Source organism: Schistocerca serialis, chromosome 3 (assembly GCF_023864345.2).
Source record: "Schistocerca serialis cubense isolate TAMUIC-IGC-003099 chromosome 3, iqSchSeri2.2, whole genome shotgun sequence".
Lineage (NCBI taxonomy): Eukaryota > Metazoa > Arthropoda > Insecta > Orthoptera > Acrididae > Schistocerca > Schistocerca serialis.
Window position 1 is genome coordinate 360,957,654 of NC_064640.1, and position 19,545 is coordinate 360,977,198.

General features: G+C 44.0%; 1 protein-coding gene and 1 non-coding gene across 8 annotated transcripts in view; one reads left to right on the forward strand and one right to left on the reverse strand.

Annotated features, from left to right (window-relative positions):
- The window catches only part of LOC126470165 (cAMP-regulated phosphoprotein 21), a 1,039,480-nt gene that overhangs the window by 991,888 nt on the left and 28,047 nt on the right, over positions 1-19,545 (reverse strand). The gene's annotated exons all lie outside the window — the stretch shown is intronic.
- Trnas-gga (transfer RNA serine (anticodon GGA)) lies at positions 7,480-7,563 on the forward strand. The gene is given in 2 exon segments: positions 7,480-7,519; positions 7,529-7,563. It is a non-coding gene; the product is annotated as a tRNA-Ser (tRNA).

Below are 19,545 nucleotides of genomic sequence, written 5' to 3' on the forward strand. Positions count from 1 at the left end.
CGAATTCTTACTACGATTCTGTTCGGCACGCCTTGCTGTCTCTCTCACGGCATTATGATACAGGAGGGACATAAGGTTACACAGCAGTAGTGCCCTTTATGAAGCGCTGGTCTAGTATGACACTTCAACCCAAACATATGAAATGCATTCGTAGTTGCGAATATGAACAACCATCATCTGCATTATGGAATGACGACAATGAAAATTTGTGCCCGGGACATGAACCCGCGTTCCCCGCTTATCGCGTGCGGTTGCCTTACCATTAGGCTATCTGAAGCCGGCCGGGGTGGCCGAGCGGTTCTAGGCGCTACAGTCTGGAAGCGCGCGACCGCTACGGCCGCAGGTTCGAATTCTGCCTCGGGCATGGATGTGTGTGATGTCCTTAGGTTAGTTAGGTTTAAGTAGTTCTAAGTCTAAGGGACTGATGACCTCAGAAGTTAAGTCCCATAGTTCTCAGAGCCATTTGAACCATTTGAACCGGCTATCAGAGCACGACTCACGACTAAACCCAAACTTCTATATGTCGTCAACCATGTATCTACAGCCTGTATTCGCACGTGCATTATGTATCTCCGTACAGGGAGACATTTTAACTGAAAGTCGCTTGCCCGGTGTTGTAGAATAAATACGATACAATGAATGTCCGAAGTAACATTGCGACGTAATTTGGAATAACACAGGCACTGCAAATCGGAACATATTCAGTCCCGTCACGCTATGACTTTCGTACAGGCTTTCAGCACAGAATGCGGATATCGTACCTTCAGTAACCTTCAGGTTCATTCACTTATGTTATCGACTGATTTATATGAAACCTTTTATTCGCGTAACTGAATTGTTTCCGCGTATTTCACTGAAAAGGTCCTGTACATTTGTTTGCAGAGTTCAAACGGAATTTCAACGCAAAAATATCATTTTTTAACCTTCTTGAAAACCATCTCATTATAAAACGTTTTACCAGTGCTTTGAAACAAGTGAAAGGAGGGGAGTGGAGGCAGAGGGGGGAGTGAAACTCCACGCCGCCAAAATTAGCTGCGCGGACGACGAGCGTTCCATAGCGCAAACGTGAAAGAGAGGTATCTGATGTGGAGGCAGAGCATGTGCGCGCAGCACGAATGCCGGAGAATCGGGCAGGGAAAGCTCCGGTAGGCTAAATCGGTGCTGGCGCGGGGCCCGCCGCCGCCGCTGCCTCTCCCGCTCCCCACTGCCTTCCCAGTTGCGCCAGGCTGCCGGCTCAGCCCCAGCCGCGCTCCGCTCCACAAACGTCACACCAACTCGTGACGGCACAACTGATGTAGCAGACAACTTGCAAACTCTACAACTGGCAACTAAACCTGCATTTTTATCAATGAAATATGATCGAAAGTAGATTCTCCTTATTATTATTTACCCTGTTCCGTTTCTCTGCGGAGTCGGCATTGTTACATGGGTTTAGTGGCAGCTGATGTCCGGACGCCTTTCCTGATGTTACCACTCCCACACCGCCCCCCCCCCCCCACTTCTCCCCCCCCCCCCCCCCAAGGGAGAACCTGCGTACTCCATCTCTCTGCGTCTAGAGTAAATCTCTGTTAAGTATGAGAACGTTTCCTAAATGTTTGCGTAGCGTGTATCTAAGGCGGGTCGTGGGAATCAGCCCGGTATTTACCTAGCTGGATGTGGGAAATCGCCTAAAAACAACATCCAGACTGTCCAACTGAACAGCCCTCGTAATTAATCCGCGAGACGGATTCGATCCCGGCAGGTGATCGGAAGTACACTGCTGGCTATTAAAACCGCAACATCAGAAAGTACGGCAAATAACATCTACAACTACATCTGTAGTCTGCAAACCACTGTGAGGTGCCTTTCAGAGTATACATCCCAATGTATCAGTTACTAGGCTTTTTTCCCGTTCCATTCAAGTATGGAGCGCGGGAAGAATAATTGTTTAAGCACTTTAGTGCGTGCTGTTATCACCCCTGTCTTGTCCTCACGATCCCTTTGGGAGCGATACGTAGGAAGATGTAGTATACTGCTTGAGCCGTCATGTAAAATCTGTTCTTGGAACTGTCGATGTAGACTTTCTCATAATCCGCTTTGGCTATCCGAGCCGACTCATAACCAGACCCAACCTTCCATACGTCACCGTTCCTGTGTCACTACCTGCATTCATACACTTACTATAATTCCTGTACAGGTGAGAACAGTTTAATTGTATGCCGCTACCTGGTATCGCCGGATAAATACGATATTGCGGTCCCTGTGTTGTTAAGAAGAACGATGCAATGTTCCTTCAGACATGCAAGCATTTTCATTTTCGTCGTTCCCGTGTACAGCTGATGGTTGCTCGTACATGCATCTGCGAATATATTTCATGTATTCCATAATGGATGTAGTCGCAGCAGTGCCTGTTCCTTGGGACATGCATGAATTGCATTGTTCTTCTCAAGAACACAGGTACTGAAATATCGTAATTTACGTCTAGCTTCAAAGGTCTAACAGTTTAGTTTCTTCAGCATCTCTGTGACACTCTCCTACGGATCAAGCAGACCTGTGTCCATTGGCGTTGATCTTCTTCTTCGCTGCATACGTTCAATACCCCCTATTAGTACCACTGGGTACAAGTCTCACAAACTTGAGCAATATGATAGGATGAGTCACTCGAGTGGTTTGTAAGCCATCTCTTTTGTATACCTACTGCATTTTTCCAGTATTCTACCAATAAACAGAAATCTATCATCTGCTCTACTTACGACTAAGCCTATGTGATCACTCCAAACCATGTCTCCACAAAGTGTTGCATCCAGTAATTTGTATGAGTTGACTAATTGTAGCTGTGAGTAACAGATGTTATAGCCATAGGATTCCACGTTTTATCGTTTTGTGAAGTGCACAGTTTTACATTTCTGCATCGAGTCGAACTGAGCTTTGGAACTGGCATTATTACGCTTTCTTGACGTCTGATAGTATTTTTCCCATATCATAAATGTTGCATACCAGATGAAACAGTTCTGTTGTGGCATTTTCTCCTGAGAATATAATTTTGAGAGAATGTCGTCTACTTCTAATGCGTTGTTTCAACTTTTCTGGTTAACTGCTCCGGCAATTCAGTTCAATACCTCATGCATTATACAAAGATTTTGCTTATCCATCACCCAAGATGCTGTCAATGTTAAGCCTTATAGCAATAATTCTTAACCAAAGGGATTTAGTTCCAACGTGAATTTACATTCAGATAAACCAAGAATAGATAAACCCATAGAATAAATAATTTAGTTACCAACTGACATGGGGAACAGGTGTAGGGTGTGGGGTCTTGGGGAGTCGATCCAGTTTAAAGATCTATGCGCGAAGCATACAACAACTACCACCGTCACGCTTTAGCGAAAGATCTGGCAGAGACCCAAGAAAATTTTGGTGTTACGTAAAATCGCTAAGAGGGTCTAAGGCTTCAATTCCGTCCCTTGTTGACCATTCTGCTGTGGCAGTTGAAGATAGCAAAACGAAAGCCGAAGTTTTAAATTTCACGTTCAAGAAATCGTTCACACACAAGACTCGAACAACCATACCGTCATCTAACCATAGGACAATCTCCCGTACTGACGGCATAGTAATAAGCATACTGGCATAGAGAAACAAGTGAAAGATTTGAAATCAAATTAACCACCAGGTCCGGATGGAATCCCAGTTCGATTTTACAAAGAGTACTCTACGGCTTTGGCCAATTACTTAGCTTTTTATCGTGACTCTCTCTCACAGCACAAGTCCTAAGTGACTGGAAACAAACGTAGGTGACTCCAGTATATAAGGAGGGTAAGAGAACGGACCCGCAAAATTGCAGACCAATATCCCTAACTTCGGATTGCTGCAGAATCCTTGAACACATTACCACTTCTAATATAATAAATTTTCTTGAGACTGAAAAGCTAATGTACTCGAATCAGCATGGTTTTTAGAAAGTATACCTCATGAGAAACTCAGCCTGCCCTTTTCTCCCACGACATACTGAGAAATATGGATGAAGGGCAACAAGCAACTCCATATTTCTAGATTTCCGGAAAGCATTTGACATGGTGCCCCACTGTATGCTGTTAACGAAGGTACGAACATATGGAATAACTTCAAAGATATAAGAGTGGCTCGAAGACTTCTTAAATAATGGAAACCAGTATGCTGTCCTGCACGGCGAGGTTCATCAGAGAAAAGGGTTTCGTCAGGAGTGCCCCAAGGAACCACTGTTGTTTTCTATATACACAAAAGATTTGGCGTGTAGGGTAGGCAGCAATTTGCGGTTGTTTTGCTGATAACGCCGTGATGTACGGTAAGGTGCCGAAGTTGAGTCACTGTAGGAAGATACAAGACGACTTAGACAAAATTTCAAGTTGGTGTGGTGAATGGCAGCTAGCCCCAACTGTGGAGAAATGTACGTTAATGCGAATGAGTAGGAAGATCCAAACTGCAATGTTTGGATACGGTATTACTAGTGTACTGCTTGACACAGTCAAGTATTTTAAATACACTACTGGCCTTTAAAATTGCTACACCACGAAAATGACATGATACAGACGCGAAATTTAACAGACAGGAAGAAGATGCTGTGATATGCAAATGATGAGCTTTTTCAGAGCATTCACACAAGGTTGGCGCCGGTGGCGACAACTACAACGTGCTGACATGACGAAAGTTTCCAACCGATTTCTCATACACAAACAGCAGTTGACCGGCGTTGCCTGGTGAAACGTTGTTGTGATGCCTCGGGTAAGGAGGAGAAATGTGTACCACCACGTTTCCGACTTTGATAAAGGTCGGATTGTAGCCTATCGCGATTGCGGTTTATCGTATCGCGACATTGCTGCTCGCGTTGGTCGACATCCAATGCCTGTTAGCAGAATATGGAGTCGGTGGGTTCAGGAGGGTAATACGGAACGCCGTGCTGGATCCCAACGGCCTCGTATCACTAGCAGTCGAGATGATAGGCATCTTATCCGCATGGCTGTAACGGATCGTGCAGCCACGTCTCGATCTCTGAATCAACAGATGGGGACGTTTACAAGACAACAACCATCTGCACGAACAGTTCGACGACGTTTGCAGCAGCATGGACTATCAGCTCGGAGACCATGGCTGCGGTTACCCTTGACGCTGGATCACAGATAGGAGCGCCTGCGATGGTGTACTCAACTACGAACCTGGGTGCATAATGGCACAACGTCATTTTTTCGGATGAACCCAGGTTCTGTTTACAGCATCATGATGGTCGCATCCGTGTTTGGCGACTTCGACATCGACATTGGAAGCGTGTATTCGTCATCGCCATACTGGGGTATCACCCGGCGTGATGGTATGGGGTGCCATTGGTTACATGTCTCGGTCACCTCTTGTTCACATTGACGGCACTTTGAACAGTGGACGTTACATTTCAGACGTGTTACGACCGGTAGCTCTACCATTCATTCGATCTCTGCGAAACCCTACATTTCAGCAGGATAATGCACGACCTGATGTTGCAGGTCCTGTACAAGCCTTTCTGGATACAGAAAATGTTCGACTGCTGCCCTGGCCAGCACATTTTCCAGATCTCTCACCAACTGAAAACGTCTGGTCAATGATGGCCGAGCAACTGGCTCGTCACAATACGCCAGTCACTATTCTTGATGAACTGTGGTATCGTGTTGAAGCTGCATGGGCAGCTGTACCTGTACACGCCATCCAAGCTCTGTTTGACTCAATGCCCAGGCGTATCAAGGCCGTTATTACGGCCAGAGGTGGTTGTTCTGGGTACTGATTTCTCAGGATCTATGCACCCAAATTGCGTGAAAATGTAATCACATGTCAGTTCTAGTATAATATATTTGCCCAATGAATACCCGTTTATCATATGTATTTCTTCTTGGTGTAGCAATTTTAATGGCTAGTAGTGTATCTGGGCGTAAATTGCAAAGCGATATGAGGTGGATAGAGGATGTGATAACTGTGGTAGGGAAGGCAAATGGTCGACTTCAGTTTATTGGGAGACTTTTGGAAATGAGTGGATCAGCCGTAAAGGAGACCGCATACAGGACGCTGGTGCGATCTGTTCTTGAGTACTGCTCGAGTGTTTGGAAACAGTACCATGTCGGATTGAAGGAAGACATCGAACCAATACAGAGGCGGGCTGCTACATTTGTGACCGGTAGGTTCGAACGACACGCAAGCATGCTTTGGGAACTCAAATGGGAATTCCTGGAGAGAAGGCGACGTTCTTTCCGAGAAACACTATTGAGAAAATTTAGAGAACCGGCATTTGAAGCTGACTGCCGAACGACTCTACTGCTGCCAACATACATGCGCGTAAGGACCACGAAGATAAGATACGATAAATAAGGGATCATGCGGAGGCATATAGATAGTCGTTTTTCCCTCGCGCTGTTTGCAAGTAGAACGAGAAAGGAAATAACAAGTAGTGGTACAGGGTACCGTACGGTGGCTTACGGAGTATCTTTGCAGATGTTGATGTAGAACATAAAGTCGAGATATTCTTGCTGTGTCAGAGATTACGTTTGGGTTATGACGATGCAATGAATCAACAAGTGTCTGCTGTTCAATTGTGTCCGTAAAATGATAATATTACTTCTCATTAAGCATAATGCAAAAACAAAATAATTACAAGAGCCACTGAAGAGCAGGGCCACCCAAATAAGTCCCACTGATCTTAATTTATGGTGTTCAGACTGCAATCAGTGAATCCGTAAATCATTCGTAACCTCTCTTTAGCTCCAATCCCTAGTTACAGAAATGCGAATAAAATTTCATTGGTCCATTACTCAGCTCAACGACTGAATCCTCCGTTTTTTTTTTTTTCAGAAGGATGTAGGAGATGCTCAAGATACAGGTCTCACAGTCTTGGCCGTCACTGGAGAAAAGAGGGAGCTGATTGTGACAGTTTTCCGCTAGCTTAGTCATGGCCGAGTGCTCACGCTGCTAGACGTGCGGTGCGGTGCGGTGCGGCGCTCCATGGTGTAGCTGACTGGTTACGTAAATACGTGTTACTGTACGTTGTGTATCGCGTTCCTTATGCAGCCATGGAACTTATAAATAGTAATAACTCTTGAAACTTCCTGGCAGATTAAAACTGTGTGCCAGACCGTGACTCGAACTCGGGACCTTTGCCAGGAAGTTTCATATCAGCGCACACTCCGCTGTAGAGTGAAAATTTTATTCTAGTAATAACTCTTGTTCGTCGCCTGTGTGTATCATTCGGGAAGCGGAGGTTCCGCCTCGCAGATATAGGATTGGCTTTCGATAAGTAATGCAATACATTTTGTTTCTCACTCAATTTCGGATGAGAAAATACGGAATTCGTTGTGGGACATTGCGGCATAATCCGGCTGCAGCCCATTCAGTGTCATGAAGCTCTTATTCGCGGCGTCACTACACGTAGCCTGGCGCCTGTAACGAAGGTGCGTTACAAGCAGAGAGCTGTCACTGTGTTTATTTTGGCGGAAAACCAGAGCATTGCCGGCCAGAGTGGCCGAGCGGTTAAAGGCGCTACAGTCTGGAATCGCACGACCACTGCGGTCGCAGGTTCGAATCCTGCCTCTGGCATGGATGTGTGTGATGTCCTTAGGTTAGTTAGGTTTAAGTAGTTCTAAGTTCTAGGGGACTTATGACCACAGCAGTTGAGTCCCATAGTGCTCAGAGCCAGAGCATCGTATGTACTCGTAGGCGCTTGCATAATGTCTACGGAGTCCCGAGAGTGAAAAAAATCACGGTGAGTCGTTTGGTGAGGCGCCTGTCATCATCACAACAAGGTAGCGCGAAACAGCCCGATCTCTCGCGTGCCGGCCGGCCGCATACAGCTGCGACTACTGCAATGTTGGAACGTGCCGACGATCTCATTCGAGGTTCGACACAATAACTTGCATACTAACTTATTCTCTACGACAACGCGTCGATCAGTTGTAGAGTTTTGGAACACGTATTATGTTCGAGTATAATGACTTTTCTGGAGACTAGAAATCTACTCTGTAGGAATCAGCATGGGTTTCGAAAAAGACGATCGTGTGAAACCCAGCTCGCGCTATTCGTCCACGAGACTCAGAGGGCCATAGAAACGGGTTCCCAGGTAGATGCCGTGTTTCTTGACTTCCGCAAGGCGTTCGATACAGTTCCCCACAGTCGTTTAATGAACAAAGCAAGAGCATATGGACTATCAGACCAATTGTGTGATTGGATTGAAGAGTTCCTAGATAACAGAACGCAGCATGTCATTCTCAATGGAGAGAAGTCTTCCGAAGTAAGAGTGATTTCAGGTGTGCCGCAGGGGAGTGTCGTAGGACCGTTGCTATTCACAATATACATAAATGACCTTGTGGATGACATCGGAAGTTCTCTGAGCCTTTTTGCGGATGATGCTGTGGTGTATCGAGAGGTTGTAACAATGGAAAATTGTACTGAAATGCAGGAGTATCTGCAGCGAATTGACGCATGGTGCAGGAAATGGCAATTGAATCTCAATGTACACAAGTGTAATGTGCTGCGAATACATAGAACGAAAGATCCCTTATCATTTAGCTACAATATAGCAGGTCAGCAACTGGAAACAGTAAATTCCAAAAATTATCTGGGAGTACGCATTAGGAGTGATTTAAGTTGATCGTCACTAAAGCAGATGCCAGACTGAGATTCATTGGAAGAATCCCAAGGAAATGCAATCCGAAAACAAAGGAAGTAGGTTACACTACGCTTGTTCGCCCTCTGCTTGAACACTGCTCAGCAGTGTGGGATCCGTACCAGATAGAATTGATCGACGGAGATGATAGATAAACTCCAGTGGAAGACTCTGCAGGAGAGACGCTCAGTAGCTCGGTACGGGCTTTTGTTGAAGTTTCGAGAACATACCTTCACCAAGGAGTCAAGCAGTATATTGCTCCCTCCTACTTATATCTCGCGAAGAGACCATGAGGATAAAATCAGAGAGATTAGAGCCCACACAGAGGCATACCGACAATCCTTCTTTCCACGAACAATACGAGACTGGAATAGAAGGGAGAACCGATAGAGGTACTCAAGGTACCCTCGCCACACACCGTCAGGTGGCTTGCGAGTTATGGATGTAGATGTAGATGTAGATGTAGAAACGGAAGGCCTCACACAAGTTTGCACACCTGACAGGAGCTCAAAAAACTTCATTGAACTGTTCTTCCTCATCCACACTACAGCCCGGACCTCCCACCTCCCGACTTCCACCTGTTCGACCCAGTAAAGGATGCACTCTGTGGTAAGGAGTACGTGGTAGATGGAGAGGTTATTGATGCAGCAAGACGCTGTCTCCGACGTCAACCAGTGGAATGTTACTATGCCGGAATACTGACCCTCACAGAAAGGCAGCACAAGGCCGTCGCATTGAACGGAGATTATGTTATGTTTGTAGCCTGATGAATGATGAATCCTATGGTGTACTGGGATCCTGAATAAAACCAACCTGCTTTCAGATAAAAAAAGTGTGTTGCATTACCTATGAGCGTCCCTCCTATTTCTATCGCGCCGATCTTGTAAGGATCCTTCAATGACTAGCAATACTCAAGTACTGGTCGAATGAGGGTTATGGATGGATTACACGTACTGAGGATTCTTGCATCAAATCTCGCTCTGCAGTGTGCCTTTCCTGCTGTAAGCTTTATGTGATAGTTCCACTTTAAATCGTTCCATACATACACTCTTAGGTATTTTATGCAAGTAATCGCTGCCAGTGATTGTTTTGAAGTCGTATAATCATAAGGAAAATACTCTTTCTGTCTATGTGTACGCAATACGTTACATTTGTTTATGTTGAGGGTCAATGGCCACTCCCTGCACGAAGTGTCGGTCCTCTGCAGGAATTCCTGCATTTCGCTGCAATTATATGGCGTCCCAACTTCTTTGTATACAACAGAATCATTTTCGAAAAGCTTCATGAAACTTCTGACGTAATCTAATGGGTCACTTAAATATAGGATGTCCCCCTGACCACCCTAAATAACTGTTCGTCCAGATGCAAATTACCAAAGTTTCAACCAAATGTTCTTTAGCCGTCAGGGGGACATCAATCAGCATGATTGCCTTCGTCGTCGCTTCATTTTTTACAAAGATACGAACAGCCGTATGACTTTTTAAATGGCACCCTGTATTTTTTACTAGGTAATTCATTTCCTCTCCTAAAGACCTATTCAAAAATGTATCACAGTGTACCATTCACTGAAAAACAACGTTATTAACTACATAACACAACACTGACTTTGAGCCCGGGATCACGAACTCATCCACTTGCAGGAGTTGTCAGAAAACAAATGAAATCTAAGTAAAAACATAACACAAAATTGTCTTTGACTCTCCTGTACCGTTGCCCAGAAGTAGAAGATTCAAAGGTGCTCAAAGTTGTGACCCTGGACACCGATACACTAGTACACTCGTTGAATGAAAGAATTATTTACTGCTTCCAGTGTTGCCTGCTGAAGAAGAAAAAAGTCCGGAGGATTTAAATCAGGAGACCTAGCAGGCCAAATAATTGTTCCTCCCCGTCCAATCCATCTGGCAGGATACCTACGGTACTATATACGACGTGCACGCAAGGCATTATGTGCTGGACATCCACCGAATTCATACCACATAAGCAATCTGGTTCTTAGCGGTGCTTCATCCAGAAGAGGAGGAAGAATTCGTCTGAGCAAGTTGGCATAAGCTGTGCCGTTTAAATTACCATTGATGAAATAAGGTTCAATAATTGTAGTACCAAGCATCCCACGCCAGACGTTAACTCTCCACTGACACTGATGTACCACCTGTCTAGGCCATCGTGGGTTGTCGCTGGACCAATAATGCATGTTCCTTGTATTTACCTGTCCTTTGTTTGAGAAGGAACATTCATCGGTAAATAAAACATTGGAGAAGAAGTTCGGGTTGGCGAGGATTTACTGCTGTGCCCACTGACAGAACTGTACACGATTCTGGAAATCATTCCCACGCAATTCTTGATGTAGGTGTACATGGTAAGGATGGAACCGGTGACGTGTAAGAATACGATGTACTCTGGTTTCAGGAATGCTAATCTCGTGTTCAAGCTGTCGTGTGCTCACATGTAGATTCATAGCAACGGAAGTGAGAACAGTAACTTCTGCAGCTTCGTCAGTGCGAGTGCTTCGACGATTGCGTTGTCGAGGGTTGAAACTTCCCTTTTCCTGAAGCGTCGCAACAAGACGAGAAAACATCCGTCGGGAAGGTGGGTTCTTGTCAGGATAGCGCTCTCTGTACAGTTTCACTGCCTGCGTAGCATTTCGTCTACCTTCAACAACAACGATAAAAGAAACGTTATGTCGATGCAGTTTGTAGGAAGGACAGCCTTTACTGTATGCCTACTCTACATAACAGTATTTAAAAGGACTAAACTATTGTACTAAATCTACCAATAAACAAGAAACAGTATTGCAATTATTGTTCTGCTAAAATTACATTCCCCATGATGAGTAGCAGTTCTACCGTCTCTTCGTTGGTGTACATTCTACTCACACAACTCTTCAACTGACGATGGTTGACGGAATGACGGGTGTGCATTCTACTTACATTTGTCCTCTGTCAACGTCAGCACGTGGATGTGTTCCACTATCCCGAGTACCTGCACTAAGCACTGGGAGCGTCAACGTCAATGTTGTGTTATGTAATTAATAACGTTGTGTTTCAGTGAATGGTACACTGTGATACATTTTTGAATAAGTCTTTAGGAGAGGAAACGAATTACCGAATAAAAAATACAGGGTGCCATTTAAAAAAGACCCACCACTGTTCATATATTTGTAAAAAACAAAACTACAACAAAGGCAATCATGCTGATTGATGTCCTTCTGAAGGCTAAAGAACGTTTGATTGAAACATTTTGTAATTTGCATCTGGACAAACAGTTATTTAGGGTTGTCAAGATAAATGGGACACACTGAGAAAAGTGAAAAGTAATGGTCCTATAACGCTCCACTGGGGAACGCCCGAAATTACTTTTATGTCTGAAGACTTACCTCCGTTCAGAATGACATGCTGTGTTCTGTTTGCTAGAAACTCTTTAATCCAATGACACAATTTGTCTAATATTCCAGATGCTCGTATTTTGTTCCTTCGGTGCCGCGCGGACTTAGAAATTTGTAGTAGCATTGTGCAACTTTCCAATACCCTCATCATACAAGGCAGCCGCCTGTGATTTCGGCCAATTCTCTACGCTGCTCTACAGCTCGTTGCCTGTGTCAGAATGCTGCCTTTATAGCCAGCGGTTCACGTGAGCAAAGAAATGAAAATCAGTGGAAGTCCTATCTGGTCTGTGATGGGTGCTCAAACACTTAGCACTGAAAACGTTGTAGGAGCGTCGTTGTGGCAGCTGCAGTATGCGGCCGATCATTGTCATGAAGAAGATCTGTGTTGTCATGCATGACCGTTACGTTATGTGGGCTGCGTGAAATCAGGCGGAACCCCTGAGCATGAAAACATCGAACGAAAGCACAAACTTCACACTTGGTGGCAGACTCAGTTGTTCTACATGGTGTCCAAAATTCCAGTTACAAACTTCTAGGACTCGTAGAGGGGAGTGAGTACATAACATTCTGAACAGGAACCCATGTCCGGAAAAGTACCCTTTTCGTGCTACAGCCGTTTGAAAATATGTTTGCTAGGGAGGTGTGCAACAGGATAGTTATGATGGTGGGTCGTTCCGTCGGATCGGCTGACGTCATTTGACGTCAGTCCTACCTCTCTGATCTGTTTCGAGCCTCGATCACGTGCCTGCGAGTGTTAATGCACGTGTTGATTACACCTTCGCAGAATACACCGACATGATCTTTCTGAATGGCGAAGCTCACGGTAATGGAAGAGCTGCTCGTCGCCTTTATGAAGATCGTTCTCCCCAGCGTCAGACTCCATCGCATACGCTTTTCGCCACAATTACGCAACGGCTTCGAGATAGGGTACATTCATTATTAAAAATGGTTCAAATGGCTCTGAGTACTATGGAACTTAACTTCTGAGGTCATCAGTCCCCTAGAACCTAGAACTACTTAAACCTAAGGACATCACACACACCCATGCCCGAGGCCGGATTCGAATCTGCGACCGTAGCGGTCGCACGGTTCCAGACTGTGGCGCCTAGAACCGCTCGGCCACCCTGGCCGGCCATTCATTATTAGCAGGCGTGACTGTGGTGCTCCAAGGGAGGCCGCACACCCGAATTGTAAGGTTCCGTACTTCATCACGTTGAAGAGAACCCGTCAACGAGTACACGAGCAATTTATTTCTGTATTAATGAGTGTAATTGTAAAACAAGTGATGTACTGGATCATGCCTAATCAATTACCCGCAAATTTAATCGCGCTACGACATGTTTTAGACATGGGTTCCAGTTCAAAATACTATCTACAAGTCCTAGAAATTTGTAACGGGAATTTCCGAACATCCTGCGTAGTATGTTCACTGACAGCTGAGATGAAACAGAAACAGTTTCATGTGGCTGACCACCACGTCTTCCACTGAAAGCAGGGGTGTCGAAAACCTTTAGTGCACACTGTGCAGTTGGCCACCAGGCTGACGTCACAGAGAAGGGTGCATCGCTCGTGAGTAACCTTCTACTATGAACTTGGGCTGCAATATAATGAATGAAAGCGTACAAAACCGACAGGCAGCATAGCAGATACAAACAGAAGCGACTTTAGTAACAGTACCATACACAATAAAGTTAAAGGAACGATTAAATTAAGTTCATTCTGTCGAACTTGGACTATTTTCTTTCAGGTTTATAACGAAAAGGGGACTGATGACCATAGGTGTTAAGTCCCATAGTGCTCAGAGGCATTTATAACGAAACGCTCTTCTCTCTACTCTATAATGCAGTCTAACTTCCACATTTGAATTTCGACTTTTTCCACCACATGGAACTATATCTGTTCCACTCTTCCGCGGCCACTGTTCTTACTGCTTTGTTCTAATAGTTCTTTAACTTCCGACGTCTTGTTTGTTCTACTTTCTGGTGCAACATAGCCTTTGATTCTGAGCCAAACTAACTCTGTGATGTTCAATTCGCACTGATATGGAAGAACATGAAGAACAGATTTCCCTGCATTCTTGTTGCGCACTACTTTTATTTTATTTTTTAACGATTTCCAGTGGTTCTTTCATCAACTTACTATCTTCAAAAACGATATTTTTAGATTTTAACGAATCTGATAAGTCTTGCTTTCGGAATGCAGCAGTAAGAAATTTCTCTTTTCGCCGAGATTGGTGTGGCACGCTATCAAGAACAATAACCGCGATTTCCTGAAGCCGAGAAAGAACATCTTGAAACGACCTGTCGGCGGCTCTTGGTTTAATGGCTAGCGTTGCTGCCTCTGGATGAAGGGGTCCCGGGTTCAATTCCCGACCGGGTTGGTGATTTTTCTCTGCCCGGGGACTGGGTGTTTTGTTGTCATCATCATCATCATCATCATCATCATCATCATCATCATCATCATCATCATCATTCGTGCCAGTGGCTCGATTGGACTGTGGAAAAGAAAATTGGATTGAGTAAAAATTGGGACTTTGTACGGGCGCTGATGACCGCGCAGTTGAGCGTCCCACAAACCAAACATCATCATCATCATCACTGAAACGACTTCTCGACCGTATCAGCGTGCATCTCCTCATAATAGTCGCCACTCTTTTTGCATTTAGAACTCCACATACAACATTCGACGAAACTTGATTTGCTTCCGACGTGTGTGATAATCAGGCCTTTTCATTTACACCATAGGCCCTTTTTTCCGGTAATAATACGGATGGAAACGATTCTGTAGGCGATTTTATGGTGTTATCTACCCAGATATTCTTTAAGCTATGTCCTCCACCCAACCATGTCTCATCCAAATAACAAATGGGGTTTTCCTTCCTCTCTCTATAATTTAATGGTTTGTAGTTAACGCCGTTCCATAAAATGACGTCATCCCTGTCTATTAGCATATTATCTTGTCCACGCCGAAGATATTTAAGATACATTTCTTTTAATAATTTATCAAATGTAGTTCTCCAAAATCGCCCAAATCTGCATCTTCGTTCACGGCTGCAAGCATTTTGTCAATTATTAGAAATTAGTTACGAAAAAATTTCATGTCCTTTCCTTCATATCGCATTTATGTTGCGGTTGTCAACACTTTCTGAAAGCCTCTATTGTGATTTTTCTTTCTTGAGAGACGTCTAAGAGTGTGTGGCCTTGTCCTCATTTATCATATGATACTATGAAGAATCACCAACACCTGTAGATGCAGCTGTTTCCTAAACAATAATGGTCACTGACTCCTCTGGATACAACATCTCTGTTTTATACGTATTAAGAACCATGTGTTTCACCCAAGAACTTAACGATTTCTTTGATTCCTTCTTGGGTGGATTTAACACTGACGTGTCAAACTCGCTCGGTGTATCCGTGGAAAATGACCTAATGAATTTACTCGTAAGCTATACTAGTGGAAAAAAGAAAAAAAAGTTGTTTTGAGGCTGAGTGTGATTACAAACACCGATACTTATGCTAATAATCAAAAACTTGTCGTGTGATGAGTAATGTCACGGGAATTTAAGGAGATGGGATCTGGATAAACTGAAAGAACCAGAAGTTGTACAGAGTTTCAGGGAAAGCATAAGGGAACAATTGACAGGAATGGGGGAAAGAAATACAGTAGCTCTGAGGGATGAAGTAGTGAAGGCAGCAGAGGATCAAGTAGGTAAAAAGACGAGGGCTAGTAGAAATCCTTGGGTAACAGAAGAAATATTGAACTTCATTGATGAAAGGAGAAAATATAAAAATGCAGTAAATGAAGCAGGCAAAAAGGAATACAGACGTCTCAAAAATGAGATCGACAGGAAGTGCAAAATGGCTAAGCAGGGATGGCTAGAGGACAAATGTAAGGATGTAGAGGCTTATCTCACTAGGGGTAAGATAGATACTGCCTACAGAAAAATTAAAGAGACCTTAGGAGAAAAGAGAGCCACTTGTATGAATACCAAGAGCTCAGATGGAAACCCACTTCTAAGCAAAGAAGGGAAATCAGAAAGGTGGAAGGAGTATATAAAGGGTCTATACAAGGGTGATGTACTTGAGGACAATATGGAAATGGAAGAGGATGTAGATGAAGACGAAATGGGAGATACGTTACTGCGTGAAGAGTTTGACAGAGCACTGAAAGACCTGAGTCGAAACAAGGCCCCGGGAGTAGACAACATTCCGTTAGAACTACTGATGGCCTTGGGAGAGCCAGTCCTGACAAAACTCTACCATCTGGTGAGCAAGATGTATGAGACAGGCGAAATACCCTCAGACTTCAAGAAGAATATAATAATTCCAATCCCAAAGAAAGAAGGTGTTGACAGATGTGAAAATTACCGAACTATCAGTTTAATAAGTCACAGCTGCAAAATACTAACGCGAATTCTTTACAGACGAATGGAAAAACTGGTAGAAGCCGACCTCGGGGGAGATCAGTTTGGATTCCGTAGAAATGTTGGAACACGTGAGGCAATACTGACCTTACGACTTATCTTAGAAGAAAGATTAAGGAAAGGCAAACCTACGTTTCTAGCATTTGTAGACTTAGAGAAAGGTCCTGACAATGTTGACTGAAATACTCTCTTTCAAATTCTAAAGGTGGCAGGGGTAAAATACAGGAAGCGAAAGGCTATTTACAATTTGTACAGAAACCAGATGGCAGTTATAAGACTCGAGGGGCATGAAAGGGAAGCAGTGGTTGGGAAGGAAGTGAGACAGGGTTGTAGCCTCTCCCCGATGTTATTCAATCTGTATACTGAGCAAGCAGTAAAGGAAACAAAAGAAAAATTCGGAGTAGGTATTAAAATCGATGGAGAAGAAATAAAAACTTTGAGGCTCGCCGATGACATTGTAAATCTATCAGAGACAGCAAAGGACTTGGAAGAGCAGTTGAACGGAACGGACAGTGTCTTGAAAGGAGGATATAAGATGAACATCAACAAAAGCAAAACGAGGATAATGAAATGTAGTCGAATTAAGCCGGGTGATTCTGAGGGAATTAGATTAGGAAATGAGACACTTAAAGTAGTAAAGGAGTTTTGACATTTGGGGAGCAAAATAACTGATGATGGTCGAAGTAGAGAAGATATAAAATGTAGACTGGCAGTGGCAAAGAAAGCGTTTCTGAAGAAGAGAAATTTGTTAACATCGAGTATAGATTTAAGTGTCAGGAAGTCGTTTCTGAAAGTGTTTGTATGGAGTGTAGCCATGCATGGAAGTGAAACATGGACGATAAATAGTTTGGACAAGAAGAGAATAGAAGCTTTCGAAATGTGGTGCTACAGAAGAATGCTGAAGATTAGATGGGTAGATCACATAACTAATGATGTATAGAATAGAATTGGGGAGAAGAGGAGTATGTGGCACAACTTGACAAAAAGAAGGGACCGGTTAGTAGGACATGTTCTGAGGCATCAAGGGATCACAAATTTAGCGTTAGAGGGCAGCGTGGAGGGTAAAAATCGTAGAGGGAGACTAAGAGATGAATACACTAAGCAGATTGAGAAGGATGTAGGTTGCAGTAGGTACTGGGAGATGAAGAAGCTTGCACAGGATAGAGTAGCATGGAGAGCTGCATCAAACCAGTCTCAGGACTGAAGACCACAACAACAACAGTCTAACAAATGTGATGAACTTCACAATCAGAGTCTAAGATCACTGTTGTATAACGACACACACTAACGACTTATACTCACAACGAATACGCCACACCGAGCAAGCGCTCCCTGTATTGCTCACCTCTCGACGTCATCGCTGTGGTCACGCGCCTTAATGTGTTTACAGGCCGTTTATCGTTTCGGAGAATGGAGTATAGCCACCTTTACGTGCTTACTGTTCACTCAGAACTGAAAAGTGCAACGTGACGCTGTCGACGGGCATACTAGAGACACTGTGCAACACATCTGCAAGAAGCCTCATCCGATTTCAATGTGGTTTTAATTTCTCAAACGATCTGACCTCGAAAAAAAATAGCCCTCGTGAATGATAAAATGTCCGTCTCCGTTAGTAGTACTCACTTACATATGATACAGTATTTTGGAGGATGGCAGTTCAAATCCCTCTCCAGCCATACATATTTAGGTTCTTCGTGATTTCCCCTAAGACATTTAAGGCAAATGTCGATTTCCTTCCTGCTGCGCAACACCTTACCACACGAAACTGTCGCCCTGATAATGTCTAGTGTGGACTGTAAAGCACTGTAGTGCAATCAGTATTGGAACGTACGGGTCATAAATTCCACGTAATTTCAAAGTTTTATGAGATCGATGACGCAAATACAGTCTGCAGTACAAAATCTTACTGGGATGGTAACAAGCGTCAGTCAACGAACGTTGCGAGTGTCAATTGTTATAGCAACGAATAAAGAGATCTTGTAGTACGACGAATGTTGTATTACGCGTAAACAGATCTTAATGGAAAGACAAAACAGTTTCAAATCAGTGAGCGCTCTGACGTTGAACAAGGTCAGTTTTTAATGAGGTGATTACCTCTCTGCTGGATGTTTTGAGGACGAAAGAGTAAATATTGATGACTCACAGTGAAGACCAACGTAATGGCCAAAAGGCATACAGCAGCGATTGAGAGCGAAGAAAAATGAAGATGACTGTCACGTAAAATCATACATGAACAGCCAAAGAAATTAGCAAAGGCAATCCTGAAACGTGTAAAAAAAGATTACGGACGAATTCTGCATTCACTACAAAGTTCCAGAAGCAAGAGATACCGTCAGTTATTTCAATATTTCTGATTCAGATACGCCACAATAAGTTAGTGACTCAGTAATTACTATGGAAGATGAGAATCAATTTCGGAATATTAGCACTGCTACCCTTAAAGATGTTGCAGAACTGAGAAACAAATTCAAGACATAGTCCGTGTATGGAGGGACCAAGTGAAAGAAGTGAATCTTTACAGTAGAATGTTTTGTAATCCTCCCTGACACTACACCCTACCCCGTACCCCCTACCCCTCACCCCTCCCCCTCCCCTTTTCCCCGAAAACCTCATTCTCTATGCGCAAGCAGCTCAGCCATTATAATACACAAAGAGTGAATCATTCAGAAGATATACTGGGACGGCAATGTACTTTCGTACACACATACACACAATCGGCGGGTATGTAAATGATAAGAGTTGCCATTGTATAGATCATGTAGAACGGCCACCAGAATGTGTTAGTGCAGTTCTTGTTTAGTGTTGTTACCAGGCCTTGAAGGGTTTGTAAGGGGCCTGAGCAGTGTCAAATGCTCGTGTGAGACAACGTTATCAGCACCTTACAGATTCTGAAAGGGGCCGCATTGCGGGTTTCCATACGGTCTGCTGGTCGAATCGTGTTATATTAAGATCTGTGGGGCATCGCATGTGATAGTGGCCTGATTTTTGACTACAGGGGAAGATAAGGACAGGAATGCTAAACGCCAAGGTTCCAGTCGGCCACGTCTGACCACCCTAAGGTAGCCTTACTGTGCACCAAACACATCGCAACACCTTCAGAAATGCGCCTGC